Genomic DNA, 19,140 nt, shown 5'->3' with positions numbered 1-19,140 from the left:
CTAATAGATAAATGGGACTTCCTCAAAATTAAAGCCTTCTGCACCTCAAAGGAGTTTGTCAAGAAAGTAAAAAGGGAGCCCACACAGTGGGAGAAAATATTTGGCAACCATATATCTGATAAGAAACTTATAACTTGCATATATAAAGAACTCCTATGTCTTGAAAATAAAAAGATAAACAACCCATTTAAAAAATGGGAAAAAGACTTAAACAGACACTTCTCCGAAGAAGAAATACAAATGGCAAGAAAGCACATGAAAAAATGTTCCAAATCTCTAGCTATCAGGGAAATGCAAATCAAAACTACAATGAGATACCATCTTACACCCATAAGATTGGCAGCTATGAAAAAAACAGAAGAATACAAGTGCTGGAGAGGATGTGAAGGAAGGGGAACACTCATCCACTGCTGGTGGGAATGCAGAAGGATCCAACCATTCTGGAGGACAGTATGGCGGTTTCTCAAAAAACTAGCCATAGATTTGCCATATGACCCAGCAATACCACTGCTGGGTATATACCCAGCAGAACTGAAAACAAGAACACAAACCGATATATGTACACCAATGTTCATAGCAGCATTGTTCACTATTGCCAAAAGTTGGAATCAACCCAAATGCCCATCAACAGATGAGTGGATCAATAAAATGTGGTATATACACACAATGGAATACTACTCGGCTTTAAGAACAAACACACTACAAACACATGTGATAACATGGATGAATCTTGAGAACCTTATGTTGAGTGAAGCAACCCAGACATTGAAGGACAAATACTACATGACCTCAATGATATGAAATAAACAAGCTGCCCTAGATAGCAAGAGACTGAACGATAGGCTTACAGGAAATCGGAGGGTGGAGGAAGGATATGAGCCAATGTCTGCAGGGGTGGAATTTAAGACGAGATGGTGGTAAGTATGAACACAAAGAAGAGATAAAAGGGGGGCAAGGGGTTGCCTTTGCTTGGGGCTTTGCGGGTTTGTGGGTGGCTGGGGAGGGACGGATGGGTAACGTTGCCTAAAAGTGGGGGGAGGGAGGGGTAGCATACGAACCAGGAGAGGGTCAGGTGTTGGTGGAGAGTAAAATGCCGAGAAAATCATATCAAAATATAATAAAGAGGGTTACCTGTTTAGAATGCTCGGAGGGGAGGGTCTGATGCAGGACGGACTCCTGGGGAATATCTAAATGCTCATTCTGCCAGAGTGGGTGACACCATGGGGTAGAAACCCAAGTAGTGAGAGTGGGGGTGGACCCACATCCTGGGGAGGACTAATGCCATCAAATAGAGGGAACTGTATCCCTCGAGAGAAAGGGTGGCTCCCAGGGCATTGGGGCAGTTGAGTAAGTTAGGACCTGAACACTATTCCATCTATCTCTGGAAGTGGCTCCTCAGGAAACGGAGGTTGGCTATCACTGAGGACACCAAGGTGGAAGGGAAAATGGACGTTAAATGTGTGGAACCAAAGTAAATGGGGGGTAAGAGAGGAGTTTCTTGAGAGTACACAAGGATGGATATAAAACATGTAATATTACACTATAACATATAGGAGATGACAGACTGATAATGTAAACCATAATGTAAAACATAGGATAACTAAAAATGTATCCTAAAGTATGCACCACAATGTAAGCACAGATGTCACCTTGTTAGAAAGCTAATGTCTCAGACTCTGTACATCACTTTAAGTAAATATGATATGAATAGGGCGTAAGAGTATCACTGTGGAAGGGAAAAGGTTTTCTGGTGGATGTGTGGGAGTGCTGTATATTATATATATACATTGCTGTGGTCTAGGACTCCTGTGAAGAAAAGCTGAATAATTAGGGGGGGGGGGGGAAAGAAAAAGATAGGACGTGGAATTTTTTCAAGTCAACATTCTTTATCTAAGTTCTTTATCTAACTTTATCCAAGTTCTTTATCTATCCTTTAAGCTCATCGCTATATGCCATTCCCTAGTAAGGGACCATGAAATTATATTGGGCTTCAAATTTCGGGGAGTTCTGGATCACAGAGTGTTTCAACAATGGCAATGGAGGGATACTGGTATGGGGTACCAATGACAGGTGATATATGGCTGACAGGGAGCTGTACAGAACATATGTCCAGGGTGCATGGTAATGTTTGGATATACTCATAGTGGCAACAATTAAAAACCACAGTAGGGGGGGTACTGGGTTCCTGGCCAGTGGTGCTCTGTCGTGGTCCCTAGGGGAGCAGCGACAGTCTCCCAGGTACAGTGGCGGGGACCGGGAGGGAGTGAGGGTTCAACAGTGAGCCCCTGATGCTAATGACTATGCTTGTGAGCTGATAAACCCAAAATAAGAACAAGGCCTAGAACAACTTTGTGCCTGGGAATTTCCTCCTGTCAGCCTTCATGTTACTCAAATGTGGCCAGTCTCGAAGCCAAACTCAGCATGTAAATGCAATGCCTTCCCCCCAGCGTGGGACATGACACCCGGGGATGAGCCTCCCTGGCAATGAGGGACCACTATCAACTACCAACTGATGATGCAACTGGAAAATGACCTTATACGGAAGGTTCAATGCGGATCAGCAGAATATCCATGTCTACATAAAATACCATGACTTTAAAATGCTGTTTGACCTAAAGTAAGGGGGAAATGGAAAGGAGAAATGAGTTTATATGGCTACGAGTTTCTAAAAAAGAGTCTGGAGGCTGGCAGAAGGTTTGCCCTCATGCACAACTGAGCAGAGTCAGAGAGACAGATAAAGCAGATACAACCCCCAGATATTGGTTCCTTTGAGGGCTAAAGAGACCCACGGGAGTTATGGTCATGGCCGATGGGGTTAACTACCAGGTCAGATGGCCCCTCTTTGGAAATGGTGTTTATGTGTGATGAATCTGGACTCAGATGGGATCTCCCTTCATAAGACTTTCATGCCAATGTGCTGGAGGTGCAGTTAATGTTGGGGTTTAAGATATATTTAGGGGATTTGAATCTCTGGACTGACAATGTGATAGCCAGATCCTGAGCCTCAACAGACTCCAGCACCTACAATCTGATTTATTGGACTTACCACACTCAGCTAAGATGGAGTTGAAGAAGGCCAATCACCACACCATGGAGCCTAGAGTGATTACAACTGAAAATGGGAGGATTGCATCCAGCATCCAGGTGGAATCTGACCCTCCTCTTGACATAGAGGTGCAATGGACACAACCAATCCAATGTCCATATAGAAGAGGTGGCATGGGAATGGGAAAAATGGACATAGTGGACGAAGGGTATGGGGAAAGGCAGGAAGAGATGAGAGGTGGAGGCGTCTTTGGGACATGGAGCAGCCCTGGATGGTACTTCAGAGGCAATCACCGGACATTGTAAATCCTCACAGGGCCCACTGGATGGAATGGAGGAGAGTATGGGCTATGATGTGAACCTATGTATATGAGGTGCAGAGGTGCCCAAAGATGTACTTACAAAATCCAATGGATGTGTCATGATGATGGGAACGAGTGTTGTTGGGGGGGGGGAGAGGGGGGGTAGGGGGATGGGGTTGAATGGGACCTCACATATATATTTTTAATGTAATATTATTACAAAGTCAATAAAAAATAAAAAAATAAAAAAAAAAAGCAAGAGCAGTTGTTTTGGCTCCCCCCACCAAAAAAAAAAAAAAAAAGAGAGCAAGAGCAAATTTAAAAGTCCCATTGTGCAGTAGGAGAGGAACAAACAGACTTTTGAGAGTATATTACACGCAGAATCCAGGTTCTGGTCCCATATGAATACACAGAGTATACACTATATTTGGCTCGGTGGTAAGAATAATGACAATCATAGTATGTTTTAAAGAGGACTTTATGGTTGACAAAATACTCTCAGCATGTATATGATTCTTAAGAAATATTTTAAGATAAGTGAGGTAGATATTTCGACCTCTTTTACATACTTGACAGGTAAACCGTCTGCCCTTGTTAGCAGCTACTAAGCATAGGACCTTGAACAAGGATGCTCAACTCCAAGTTCAGGGTCTATCATATCGCAGCTGGTACCAGCTGTGAAAGAGCTGGGTAATAATTGGGAAAGGGATAAAGAGTTACGAGTATCTATAGGAGGACACATATCATGGCATAAATAAAAGAGGTACTAGCCAGAGCAGCAGAGTTCAAGGTCAGAGCTCAGAGAGATTATTCTTCTGCCCTAGGCAAACTTATTTTAAATCATCCAGAGATAAGAATCTGTGTCCGGCCCTTTAAAGTTATTTAAAGGAGAGCTCTCAGTTATTTATTTGCTAACTAATTCAGTGGATTAATTTACTTTACTTCACTTTAACAAACTCTAACTTAAATCCCATATGGGTGTGTATATAAGTGTGTGTGTGTGTATATATATTTTAATATGGGCTCTAGAAGTAGTTATTAAAGAATCATGTATACTGTTAAAAGTACGATAAATAGAACATGATCTCTGAAAGTACAGAGAAGACACATCCATAACTTTAAAAACTATAGCAATTTAATTTTAACATACGTATACGCAGTTTCTCATATCCTCAGTATCAATAAAAGGTGTAGCCTATTATCATCTTCTCTGTGTTAAGCTTTTATACAATATCAAAGATAGCTCTTTCCTTTTGTTTTTTATATAATTATTGCAGATTGAGTTTGTATATTCCCTTATTTCATAGAGATTTTATGTCTGTTAACAAATGTGCAATATATATATACATATATATATACATATCTTTATGTATGTAAGTCAATCATCTGAGTTTTTAATAAAGAAATATATAAATACATTCATAGCTGTAAAGAATGTATTTGAGCTATTGGGACAAGAAAAATAATGATGGGCAAAGATCTAACAGGGCATTTAAACAATTTTGCAGAGAGCAGCAGGCACTGACGACAGGCCCACTAGACATTAAGTGGCTCAGTTATCTCCTTATCAAGATAGGGGGTTTTGAAACCAATGCCAAGGCTAACTCAACCTACAATGTGTTCCTCAGCAACCAGAATCAAGTCAAAACGTGAAATGAGACTCTGCCCGTACCTGATACTCCTTTCCCCTCTCCAGCCTCCATTTTCATCTTTTACTCTATTTCCACAAAGTCAATCTGGGGAGCCAAAAAGGGAGGGCTAATGATAAGCATTCATTGTATGTCTATAACAGCAAATCTTAGGCTCAAGAATGAGGAACTGAAAGTCATACTCTGTTGTTAGTACCATGGCTTGGTCAAACCGCCATCCTCTTTAAAACACTTTCCTGAATGGCTCTGACGATCACTGGGAGCATTACTTTAAACTCAAAGGACACATTCTACCCATTTACGGTACCAGAATAAACCAATGATGATACGAGTTGGCCTAGGTCCATATTTTGAAGGAAAAAAAATTAGAACCATGAAAAGAAGCCCTGTTGTTTGTGTATATCAAAAGTCAGCAAATGAAGATCTAAGAGTAATGGAATTCTGCATTATGGGGGGATAAACTTGTAAGAGTCTGTTTCTAAAGTGGATTTTTTCTATTATATCTTTACTCTTATAATCTTTCTCATGGAAAATGGTGAGGTGGCAAGAACACTGGATTGCATGTCAAAAGACCAGGATTTTACCTCAGCTCTACCAATAATGAGCTGGTAAACATAGTCAGGTCACAAACCAGTGTAGGACTGGGAATAACATTTAATAAATGCCTAGGAAGACAAAGAACATTACATATTTTATTGCAGGTAGGTTTGGCCACAAGTACATGAGGTTATTACCTTCATTTTAGAAGAGGAAACTGAGGCTCAGAGCAGTAGAGCAATTTGGTATCATTTATGAATTCCAAAAAAAGATATTTGGTTATGTTTGCAAACTGGTCTGTTCCTCTGGGCATCATACCTTTTGATTTTAATAAATTTTAATAAATTTAATGTTTATTTGATTAAATCAAGATGAGGGCTTTGATTTGCCCACATTATTAGGGTGACTCAGGGTTGAATCCCTGCCCCCTCGGTGGGCAATATAACTTGGCAATCAATCAAGAAGACACACAGAGGACCCAAGGAAGAAAGAGAGAGCTCCACAGACACCCAGAGGAGAGAACCTTGATCCAGGGGCTCCAAAGAGAACTGAGCCATTTGCAGCTGAAGAGAACAGAGCCCTGAGCAGCTGAGAAGAGCCTGGAGAGAAATGAGCTCTCCAGCCTTGAGCCAATGAATTGGAAGAAGCTGGGCCTATGAAACCTTAAGAGGAAGGAGAGACCAGGAGAGACCACCTGCCATCTTGCATCAACACATGCCAATTGAGTTTGGTGAGGAAGTAACCTTGAGTTGGACTCCTTAGGGCCTTGTAACTTTAAGCTTCTACCCCAAATAAACACCTTCTATCAGATTTCTGGTACTTTGCCTCAGCACCCCTTTGGCTGACTAATACAGAGCAGTTGCTAGATTCAAGTTTTTAAGAATTTGTTCAACATCACACAGCTAGTAAGGGACATAATCCAGGATTAACCCTTATCTGTATGGTTCCAAATCTCCAGCTTTTTCTGCTACCTATGTGCCTTAGGAGCTTGTGTCTCCTCATTTATAACACAAAGGATTAGACTAAATGATCTCATAGTTCATTTCTACTTTCATTGAGTTGTTTGATTTTATTGACGGGGACCAGGACAGGCAGTGAGAGGGCCTCAGGTTATAATGGAAGAGCTTAACAGGTTTCAGGAATTAATGGGCTGGTGGTAGGTAGGAAATGTTCTGAAAGGGAGGTCTTGAGCATTAGAACTACAATCTAGTATCAAAAAGACCTTATATGAACTCAGAATTCAAATTTTAAAATTTTGTTTTGCCTGAGGAAAAAAGCACTTTAAAATAGCTTTTTTGAAAGTGATGTGATAAAATGGCTAACACAAAAGAAAAAAAATCTGGCAATTAAAAAAAAATTGGACTGCTATGAGAATTAGTTTATGAGTTAAACCCAGTATGCAAATCTCAAAGTTAGATTAAAAAGTAATTTATAAATGGTATTAGTTTTTTTTCCATTAGAAAGACATGAAAAACTAATTCAGTAAAATAGAAGCTATAGATAAAACTAATAATCAAATGGCATTTACAAAGCAAAGTTTTAAGATTCCAACTACCTGGCCTTGGAATTTCCCATCAGTAAATATCAGTCAGATCAAAAAGGATGAAGCTCTGGAGAAGAGCTACCAAGTTTATCCTGGGATTGGACCATTTTGTGAATGAAATGAAACTTGAATAAAAACAATGGCGGGTATGAATCCCCGAAATGAAGTGCCTTATTTCCTCTATGTAAACATGATTTACTTAACCCCTAGTGTCTAAGCACAACACTGGGAGAGGATATAAGAGAGACATGATATGGATCCAAGACTCCTGTATTAAACAGTGTAGTCTGGAGGCAAGACTCACAGACAAAATAGGCAGAACAACTCATTTATGGCCAGAATTACCAAAACCAGAGCAAAGTATCATATTATGCTAAGGTCAGTAAAGCTTATAAAGGATCTAAGTAAACTATTCCCTCCCAATTATTGGAATATCAAGGTAGTATTGAGAACTACAAGCTTCTCAAAAATAGAATTTGGCCAGTACTTGTAAGCATTTGATTTCAGTTGCTCATGAAGAAATCTCAAATGGCCTCATTCTAGAGGGATGCAGAAGTTTTATATATATACATAGTTACTTTGACTAATCTTACAGGAATCTCAGCTTAGTTATTACAAAATTACTGTTTAAGAAATGAAGCTAATCATTGCACTATGGAAAGATCTTGACCAGGAATCAGATATGGCTCAACTGATAAGAGCGTATGCCTATCATATGGGAGGGTCCAGGGTTCAAAACCCAGGGACTCATGACCTGTGTGGTAAGGTGGCCCACGTGCAGAACTGCTGCAAGCAAGGAGTGCTGTGCCACGCAGGGGTGCCCTGTGTAGGGGTGCCCCACACACAAGGAGTGTGCCCTTGCAAGGAGAGTCACCCTGCGTGAAAAAAAGAGCAGCCCACCCAGGAGTGGCACCACACACACAGCTGATGCAGCAAGATGATGTAACACAAAAGAGACGCAGTTTCCTGGTGCCACCAAGGGTGCAAGCGGACAGAGAAGAACACAGAGCAAGTGGACACAGAAAGCAGACAAGGGGGTGGGGGGGAAGAGGAGAGAAAGAAATAAATCTTAAAAAAAGAAAAAAAGAAAAAAAGACCTTGACTTAAAGATCTTGAGCTTTTCTGTGAAATACCAACTATAACGAAGGAAAAAACTACTTAGAACATTGAATGAACCTTCGATCTGGGGTTATCACTGGAAATGTGGTAATTAATCAGTCATGTCTGTACCTGAATGCCTGCAAGTTGACTAGTTGATTTTCCTTGGAGACAAACAGCCTGAGAAATGAAAGCATGTAAATCCTCCAGGCAAAGAGAGTCCACCTGAAAGGCGAGAGAGAAAAAAACAAGACAAGTGAGAAAAATGCAGATAAAAGGGAGTACAATCTCTTCTTTCACAGTCCAAAATCAGTGGTTGTAAAATCAAATCTTCTCCACTGTGCCCAAGGCCTTCTACCTAACTCACAGGGGCAAAAGCTCTCGTTCTTGGAATTCTAATATCCCTTCTCTCTAGCAATACAGAAAGCCCCAGAATGTCTAGAAGTAATCATGAGGTACTGACCAAATCCAATTCATAGAGTAGTACAGCTGATCACTTTTTTTTCTGGGGGGGTGGGGGGGAACAAATTGCCAGAGTTGACCCTAAAATGAAAAAAAGTGTTTCTGAGGTTTCCAGACAGAGACCACTGTCTTAGTTTCCATGCTGATCTGACAAACACCAACAATGGGTTGGTCTGGGAGGCTTGAGGCGTGCTTCCTCCAGGATCAGGAGTGTTCTGACTAGCTGGCAATCCTTGGGCTCCTTGGCTTTCCTATCCCAGAGCAATGTCCTCTCCTTCCTCTTGCGGGTTCCTCCTGACTCCTGGCTTCTCCCTGAGGCCTCCTCCAACTGTGCTGCAATTTTTTTCTGCTAAAAAAGGACTCCAGTCATTCAGTGGAGCCACACCTTAAGCATGGCTCTTCAAGAGGTCCTCTTGACAGTTGGGTCATACCCACACAAATGCACACTGAGAACATGCATTTTTTTGGGGGAAGCACACAATTCAACTTACTACTATCATCCACAGCGAGGCTGAGCTGGGAGGTGAACAGAGCTTCACCAATCCCTGATGAAACATATGTCCTTGGATCCCGGTTGAAAATGAACCAGGGACCTAAAACATGAGGGCCCTCAAATCCTCTGTGAAATCAAAAGGCATAACAAAAGTGAGAAACCAGGAGAGACAGAGAAATGCACAGAAAGAAAGAGACCTTGTGGCAATAGCTGGGTCTCAAATAATGAATGGTCACAACAGAGAGGACCTGAGGAGCAGAGACGATGGGGCAAGGGCAGCACAGCCATCTGTCTAATGCACTTTCTCCTCTCTCATATGGTGATGAGGCTGCACCTTTTCTAGCATAGCAATCAAATATTGCTAACCACATAAAAACAATATGGTGGAGCTGATGTGGCTCAGTGATTGAGGACCTGCTTCCCATATACAAGGTCCCACGTTTGTTCACTGGTACCTCCTAAAAATAAACAACCGAGAAAACCAACTCTCACTGGGGAGTGGATGTAGCTCAGTGGTTGAGCACCTGCTTACCATGCATGAGGTCTTGGGTTCAATCCCTGGCACCTCCTAAAAAACAAAAAACAAACAAAAGAACCCACCAAAAAACCCAACAAGAAACAAAAAACACTATGGTGCCCTCTCCCTAAATAATTCTGTTATCCTATATGAACATGAGAATTACTCTTGAGAATTTTATAGAGGCGCACACTCTGTAGCAAGTATGGGCTGGAGGGAAAACAAAGATGGAAAACAACAAATCTTCTGCTAACAATTTCATTGATTCTTCCTGGATAAGAAAAATGGCTAAGGTGCCTCTCAAGGATCAAAATGATCCCACCATAAATAAGAAATATCAGAAATACTTTTCTTTAGGGGCTCCTGCTGCTTCTCACCATGAAACTTCTCCTCCCTTTTGAGAGATGTGCTAAATCTCTCATGAAGAAGGTGGGGGGATGCTGATTAAGAGGAGTGTAAGGCTGGACGGTATGTTTGCCACTCACCATCTCCACCCGAGCGGAAGGTATTGACTGGCTGCTAAGACCTAAGAATGTTCTTACTGAACCTACCCCCCACCATCCTATTCCATTTTATTTGAAAGCAGGTGTCACCTTTGTATAAATGATAGCAATTGCAATTATTTTAGGGAAAGCCAGAGTTATCTGTAAATGTACAGTACATTAGACGGATCCCCATCTAGAGAAGCGAGATCAAACGCAGGAGTTATTTTTTTAAATCCATCAACTCCCATCTCTTTCTGCTTAGGCTGAGGTTTGCTGGAATTTAATTTTACTTCTTGCCATTAGTAACTTTTGAAGAAGGCTGATTTAAAAATATCAATCTATAAGAAAAGAACACCTATCTGCTATGTCATGATTTATAGTTAAGCAATTTCACACTCTGCCATCATCTTTACAGCTAACAAATCTAAAACATGTCACAGGTCCAAAGTTTCTTAATAATATATTTTATTAGAATTTCACATAATGGGGATCATTATTTTAAAGTGCTTGCTGTACTATAGATTTCATACTTTCTATGATATAAACTTCCCTTTCCAGAAGACTTTCTCAGGCAAGTCATTGAAAACTTACTTATTTTTTGTTTTTTATAATTTTTTTTTAATGTGGAGGTTGGACCAAATGAGTATTTAGCTTCTCTGTAGGTTTTCTACACTGATAAGAAAGCAATTTTATCCCACATTGCAAATCAATCTTCTAATTTAGGCTTAACTACATAAAATTAGAATATGTTAATAAATTTATCATTTTAGTCTCATTTATTGTAAGAGAAAGTTATCCCTGTGTATAATAATAGAGTACCTCTTAATCTAACAGACTACAGCTTTATTGATTTACCAAGTATGGTTTTGATGTTTTCTAATTTTTTAAAGTTATAATTTAAATATGTCCTTTAAAGCCAAATCATCAAGTCTATTTTATGCTGAATTACACATTTTTATTTAAAAGCAAATTGTAGAGAGGAAAAAGGCGCAAGGAAAACTTTTCCTTCTGTTGTTTTTCTTGCTTCAGGCTTATATAAATACAGATATAAAACTATCGTTCTGGGATTTTGGGTCTTTTCTCCTTGAAGTGAACTGTAATATCTGTAGATCAAGTGCCTAACTGGACAGAAAACAGAGCTAGGTGGAATTAGTGAGAATGGGTTCACATAACCCACTTCTACTGCTGGAAAAAATCATTCAAAATGTATGTCTTATAAGTGCTAATACAAAGGCATTCTTATCTATCTCTATATATACCAATCCTGTACAGAGAACAGCATATTTATTTTTATGGGTGAGATAACTCAGCTTATTGGTTTTCCTCCACTTTCCAGTTCTATTTTGACTCAATTTCAACCATAGCCACCTGTGGATTAATAAACAATGGATATAAAATATTAATCCATATAGTCATGTATATTTAATATAGAATAAAAAAAGAAATGTGTGCTTACATTTAAATACAAAACAATTCCTGTCATCCTCTATGGTTTTATACTTTGCTAAGTTTTGTACAAATAAACAAAATGTAAAAAAAAATAAAAGTTTCTATTGGTGCATGTGAAACCAATAATAAAGCAATAACATTTCTAAGAGTTGTTTAGGGGAAGCAGATGTGGCTCAGGCAGTTGGGCACTTGCTTACCACATGGGAGGTCCCAGGTTCAGTTTCAAGTACCTCCTAAAGAAGACAAGCAAGAGAGCAAGCTGGCGCGGGGAGCTAATACAATGAGCTGACACAATGAAATGATGCAACAAAGAATAACCATGAGCAAACACAATGAGAGACACCAAAAGAAGAGAGCAGAGGTGGCTCAAGCCATTGGGTGCCTCCTTCCCACATGGGAGGTCCCAGGTTGGTTCCCAGTGCCTCCTGAAAAGAAGATGAGCATACACTGAACAGACACAGAGAGAAGATAGCAAGCACAAAACAAATGAGTAGGAATGGTGGAGGAAAAAAGAATCTTTAAAAAAAAAAAGTTGTTTAATCCATACCGCATTTGTCTGATATTTAAAATGAAGAGGGAGCAGGTATAGCTCAGTGGTTGAATGCCTGCTTTGCATGGTTCAATCCCCCACACCTCCATAAACAAACAAATAAAGAGACTAAGTTTGGGGAACAGGTGCAGCTCAGTGGTTGAGCACCTGCTTCACATATATGACGTCCTGGGTTCAGTCCCCAGTACCTCTTAAAAAATAAAAAAATGAAAATAAAAAATAAAATAAAGAGCTAGCTATAGAATGGCCAGGGACAAGAGGACAATTAGGATGAAAAAATCAGGATAGTATTCTCTTGGGATATAATTCTAAAATAAGCTTCTTAATTACAATTAGTAAACTGTAGAGTGAATTCAGGTTTGAAAACACAATTACCTAACTTTCTATTTTAGGCAAATGATAATTTAATGGTTGTGCCAGAGTAGACTCATACAGAGATCAGAGGACTTGACAAGATAGCTTGAAGGGGTCAAGAGAGTTTATAAGACTATTTAGATGGGCTAAAGAAATGACACTCAATTTTAAAGGGCTTTTTGTTGTTGTTATGACAACAGTGGGACAAAAATCATTTAAAATGACAGCACTGTAGAAGGGAGGTGGAGAAAGATATGGAAAGAGGGACTAGAAGAAGGGAGGTATTTTCAATCCTTCTTTCATTAAGATGTACAAAAATTATCATGTATGAGGAAAACTATTAAAAGGCAAATCTTTTAATTGACTGTTTCTATTGTCATACATAGTGCAGCAATGCTCCAAAATGTACTCATCAAATGCAATGAATGTACAACATTAATGGAAGAAGCTGTCAATGTGGGAGGAGTGGGGGGTGTGGGGAGTGGGGTATATGGGAACCTCATATTTTTTAATGTAACATTTTGTGTGATCCATGTATCTTAAGGAAAAAAAGGGAAGCGGACTTTGTCCAATGGATAGGGCGTCTGCCTACCACATGGGAGGTGCGCGGTTCAAACCCTGGGCCTCCTTGACCCGTGTGGAGCTGGCCCATGTGCAGTACTGATGCGGGCAAGGAGTGCCATACCACGCAGGGGTGTCCCTGCGTAGGGGAGCCCCACGCGCAAGGAGTGCACCCCGTAAGGAGAGCCGCCCAGTGCGAAAGAAAGTGCAGCCTGCCCAGAAATGGCGCCGCACACACGGAGAGTTGACACAACAGTATGCAACAAAAAGAAACAGATTGCTGGTACCGCTGATAAGGATAGAAGTGGTCACAGAAGAACACGCAGCGAAAGGACACAGAGAACAGACAACTAGGGGGGGAGGGGAGAAAAAAAATTAATCTTAAAAAAAAAAGAATAGAAATATTTTTAAAAATTAAGTTAAAAAATATGTGAAATATGAATATGGGAAGAACTGCAAAAAAAAAAGAATAAAACTAATAAAAAAGGACTCATCCAAAGTATATAGTTTTTGGCATACTAGTTTAGTAGGACAAAGAGGACACTGATGATGATGATGATGATAGTGGGGAATTTATTGGGCATGGTGCAAAAACACTGTGTGTATCATATAATATGATCCCTTGAAATCTGAGGAAGAACTATTATCTCATCTTCAGATTAGAAAACTAAGGGTAGTGCTCAATAAGCATCCAATGGATGATGAATGAATGTGACTTAGGTAAACTGAAAATGATCTGTCCAGAGTCACACAGCTACTGAGTGGAAAAGCCAGGTCTGCCTGACTATGGGGCTGAATCTTCTAACTGTTACACTAAAAGAAACCCAGTAACAATAACCACCACCACTGAAACAACGACTAAGTGGGTGAGTACAGGTAAATCCATGGCCAAAGAAGTTTGGGAATGTTGGCTTAAAGTTGAAACAGATTTCTTTACCGGCAATACTGTATTTCATATACATTAAAAATCTCAAGAGTCAGATATAACAGGCATGTTTCTCAAACTTATTTCACCCAGAAGCTGTTTTTGTTTTTTTTTTTTCTTTTTTCTTTAAGAGCATTTCAAAGGTCTAAAGTTCTGTGGAAGGTATAATGGAAAAAGATGACCCAGAGGCACTGCTCCATGGAAATATCTCATAACACTGTATCTCGTGAAAGATGAGGGCCAGAAGTAAACAGCAGATTGCAGCTACTAGAACAAATCACTTCGACTTTACCTGCACAAAGAGGTAGATCAAGAGGCAGCATAAAGCTTTAAATGGGTTTTCTAAAGTCTGCAGCTCTTCTTTTGCACAGGAAAGATTGAAACAGGCCAGGAGCGTGTCAAAGCACAGACATTGTATTCCTGGCTCTTGGTTCAGCCACAGCTTTTCAAATTAGGTGTTTCCCCTGATTAAAAAAAAAAAAAAGGAAAAGTCATTTACCATTATTCTTTGCAGTAGCAAGTTATAACATACTGCTTCTAGAAACACAATAAAAGGAAACAAATCTCTTCCCTTCCTGATATACTTGGGGCTTTAAAGCTTGAAGGAACTAGAAAATAAACATGAACAGAGCTTTCTGGTTAAAAATCCAACCACCCCTAAAGAGCTAGCTTTTATAATAAATATATTCAAAAGCATTCTTTTTCAAAGTTTTGGGGAAATAAGGGGTTTCGTTCCTACTCAAGTTGCATATTATGTTGTTAAGAATGCTTTTCAGAATATATTCCAAATGCACTGCCTTAAGGATATAACAAAGTACTGCTGCAGTGAGATAAAATAACTATGATGAGAGTTCTTCACTGAAATACCATCAATTTACCCCTTTAGTTTGCTTTCATTTCCCTAAACCAATGCTACAGACTTTGGTGTGCATAAAAATCAGCTGTAGAGATTGTATTGGGGGGAAAAAAAGCATTTTCCTGAGTTCTCTATCCAGAGATTCTGTTTCATGAGGTTTGTGACAGTTTCTGCAAGGGTGTACTTTAAATAACAACCCAGAAGTCTATGGAGTCCACAGTTTGGAAAGCACTTCTCTGAAACTATAAACAAATTAGAAGTTTTAAAATACCATTTCTATCTATGTCTAAATTACTACAATCAAAAGAAAAACCCCTTCCTCATTTACTTAAATCACTGACAAAACAAATACTGTGCCAAGACACTTGAGTCTTAATGAAGATATACAGAGCTGCAGCCACAGGAGAGCAATTTTGCTTTTGCTTATTGAATAAACAGAAAGGTGCCAGTTTTAAGATTGGGCAGATTAATCTATAATGGGTAACACATCTCCCTTTATTAATAGCAGCTGTGAGTTTCTATTAGTACACTTGGCTATAATAGACAACTAAAGTGCAAGGATGGTTGGGGTCTAAATATTCCACAGGTTTATTAAAGAAACAAAACCCACTAACTAAATGGTAACAGAATTTAATGACTCAAAAAAAAAAAAAAAAAAAGAAATTCTCCTTTTTTTTTTTGCCTTTCTCGCAGTGTTATTTATTTAATATTCTCAGAGGTGTATTTCCTATCCACCATTAGAAGTGAAACAACTCAGTAAAAGTCATTTGCATTTCTGAAGTGGCTAAACTGTTCTCTTCACCAAAAACAAACAACAAAACACAACTTTTTCATTATTTATTTCAGGGAGAAAAACAAAAACCAAAACAAAACCTTCATTTTTCTCTTGGGAGAAAGAATATAGTGAAGATAACATGGGGGGAAAAAACCTGTGGTAACAGTACTTAAGATAGAGATATTTTCCCAGGAAAATGACAAGTTATCAGCTGGTCTTCTTAGAAGCATGCTTTTAGGAAAAGCATCATCTAAGATAGAAAATAGAAACTACAGCCCATGGGCCAAATCTGGTTCACTGCCTGCTTCTGTACAGTCTGTGAACTAAGAATGGTTTTCACATTTTTAAATGGTTGGGGAAAAAATCAAAAGAAAAATAATATTTCATCACATGTGAAAATTATATGAAAGTCCAATTTCAATGTCCATCAACAAAATTTTACTGGAACACTGCCATGCTCATGTATTGTTATCTATGGCTACTTCTATGCTGTAAAAGAAGAGTTGAATAATTGCAACAGGAACTGCACGGCTAGCAAAGCCTGAAATATTTACTCTGTGACCCTTTACAGAAAAAGTTTGCCAACCTCTGATTTAAGGTAAACAATGAATATGAATCTAAGTTATTTCAAATACACTAAAGTCTTAGAAAAACATTTATTTTGATGAAAAAACTCTGCTGCATTGTAGAAAGTTTAGAAAAATAGAGAAGCATAAAGAAAAAAAGAAAAATAATCTATATTCTCACTATCTAGATAAAACCATATTATCAAATACAATTTCTAGCCCTTTCCTCAATGCATATAAACCATTTACAAACATATCTAAAAGGTCAAGTGTCTATCATAGAGTGCACAGAGATTAACAGATTTTGTGTTTCATTTGCTCTTAATAAAACTTTAGTACAAAAAAATGGAGATTCACAAAATATATTTAGAACCAAGAGTAGCAGAATGCTAAAAGAAGGATTTCCTGAATGAAGAGTTACTGCCACGACTTCACCAATGAAACCACCAACAAAATGATGGTGCTAGTGGACACCTGCTATTCATTTCCAACAGGAACAAAACTGGGTGAAATATTCAGGTGAGGTGTGTCCTAGTATCTTGTCTAATAAAGGATATGAGAGAGAAAAGCAAAACCAGTGAGTTCCATAAGTTGTTTTTACCATCTCTTTTTTCTTTTTCATGAACTTGATACAAAGTTTCTCTGAAGGTTGAGATTGGAAAAAGTTAATGGGTTGCCCCATATGATATATGAGCAGTCCCTGCCTTGGAAGAACTTGCAGAAAAAAGTCCTGCAAACAAATTATAATACAAGAGGCACAGAAGTTTTATTAGAGGAATACTGAAGTTCAAAGAGAGTAACCAATTGGGGCGGGAAGTACGGAGAGAGTTTCCACCGAAGAGACGGGTGAAACATTTGGGCTGGGCTTGGCTGAATACAGGATATTTCTTCTAGGATTGTGAGGAGGCAGCAATGGGTATATTATAAAACCTTTGCTGTTTTGTGTGATCTATGTATCTTTAGAAAAAAAAAAGAACATTAAAAAATTTGCTACAAAAAATAAAATAAAATGTTTGCTGTTTTCTCTCCTCCTACCATGTATATAAACATCAAGCAACTATGCATTCAACATATATTTCTGAGTAACTACCATCTGCCAGGCATCCTGGTAGGTGCTGGAGATACATGAGGGAATGGAATGAAACAGACACAGTGCCTGCCTATAGGGCCTTTACAACCTAGTAGAGAAGGGAGATGTTAACCAAACAATCACATGCCTATATAATTGCTAACTGTACAATACAAGAGAAATACAGAGTACTTTGAGAGCATATTCTGGAAGACCTGAACTATCTGGGGAGTAACATGGTAGAAAAACATATTTGAACTGAGATCTGAAGGAAGAATAGCAATTAAATCAGATGAAGGAGAGAGAGGTTCCAGGAAAAGGTCTTTATCCTATGAGCAATGGGAAGAAAATGAAGGGTTAAACCAAAGGAATGCCATAACTGAGTCTGCATTTTGGAAAGGTCAATTTGGCTGCAGTGGAAAATGGATTGGTGGAACATAAAATGGGACATGAGCAAAAAGTACAAGAAGGTATGACAGCAGGCTGGAAGGAAGACAAAGGAGCTGGAGCTGGAGCTGGAAAGAAGTAGATGGAGCTAAGAGACGATTAGGAGGAAAATAGGTAGGACATGGTGAAAAACCAGATATATTAAGTAAGACTCCCAGATTTATGCTTTCTGTACTAGACGGATGGTGGAGAGATTCATAGAAAACAACACTATTTCAAAGTGTGGCCTCTTTGTAATGGGGCTGCTTAGTAATGAGCACAGCACTTAGAATTGAAGGCACTAAATAAATATGAATTGAATGGTTTCTCTAACCCTCAACCTTCAGGGGAACTCTGAACCTTCAGGGGAACAACATAAATGAAAAAGAAAAATCTTGTAACACATGATTGATGGATTTTAGTTTTCTTTTCAGCATATCTTTTATCTGACTAGGATCATTAGGAATATCTGTGAACTTGTTAGAAATGTGAATTTCTAGGGCACTCCCCGACTCCAAACTCCCTGAATCAGAAATTCTAGGGATGGGGCTCAGCAATCTGTGTTTTTCTGTTTTTTTTAAAGATTTATTTTTAATTTATTGCCTCCTCCCCCCCCCCATCTGCTCTTTGTGTCCATTTGCTGTTTGTTCTACATCCGCTTACATTATCCGGCAGCACTGGGAAACTGCGTCTTTTTTGTTGCATCATCTTGCTGCATCAGCTCTCCGTGTGTGTGGCACCACTCCTGGGTGGACTGTGCTTTTTTCACGGAGGGCAGGTCTCCCTGGAGGGTACACTCCTTGCACGTGGGGCACCTCTATGCAGAGGCGCCCCTGCATGGTACAGCACTCCTTGTGCTTGGCAGCACTGCATGTGGGCCTGCTCCACATGGGTCAGGAGGCCCTGGGGATCGAACCCTGGACCCTCCATATTGTAGAAGGACATACTATCAGTTGAGCCACATTCACTTACTAAGCAATCTGTGTTTTAACAAACCTCGTAGGCAGAGTTTAAATAACACTTCTTAAAGAATATTCTCTAACAAAAAGGCTAAGAAATCATTTATACCCAGATAAAAACAAAGAATAATTTTTTTAAAGATTTACTTTTTATTTATTTCTCTCCCCTTCCCCCCCCCCCCAAGTTGTCTGCTCTCTGTGTCCATTTGCTGTGTGTTCTTCTGTGTCTGCTTGCATTCTTGTGAGGTGGCACTAGGAATCTCTTTTTTGTTGTATCATCTTGCTGTGTCAGCTCTCCATGTGTGCGGTGCCACTCCTGGGCAGGCTGCACTTTTTTCACGTAGGGCAGCTTTCCTTGTGAGGTGCTCTCCTTGCACATGGGGCTCCCCTACGCGGCAGACACCCCTGTGTGGCACAGCACTCCTTGCACGCATCAGCACTGTGCGTGGGCCAGCTCACCACACGGGCAGGAGGCCCTGGGTTTGAACCCTGGACCTCCCATGTGGTAGGCAGATGCTC

This window comes from Dasypus novemcinctus, chromosome 27 (assembly GCF_030445035.2).
Source record: "Dasypus novemcinctus isolate mDasNov1 chromosome 27, mDasNov1.1.hap2, whole genome shotgun sequence".
Taxonomy (NCBI): Eukaryota; Metazoa; Chordata; class Mammalia; order Cingulata; family Dasypodidae; genus Dasypus; species Dasypus novemcinctus.
The sequence above is the reverse complement of the archived record's forward strand: the minus strand, read 5'-3'. Positions refer to the sequence as shown.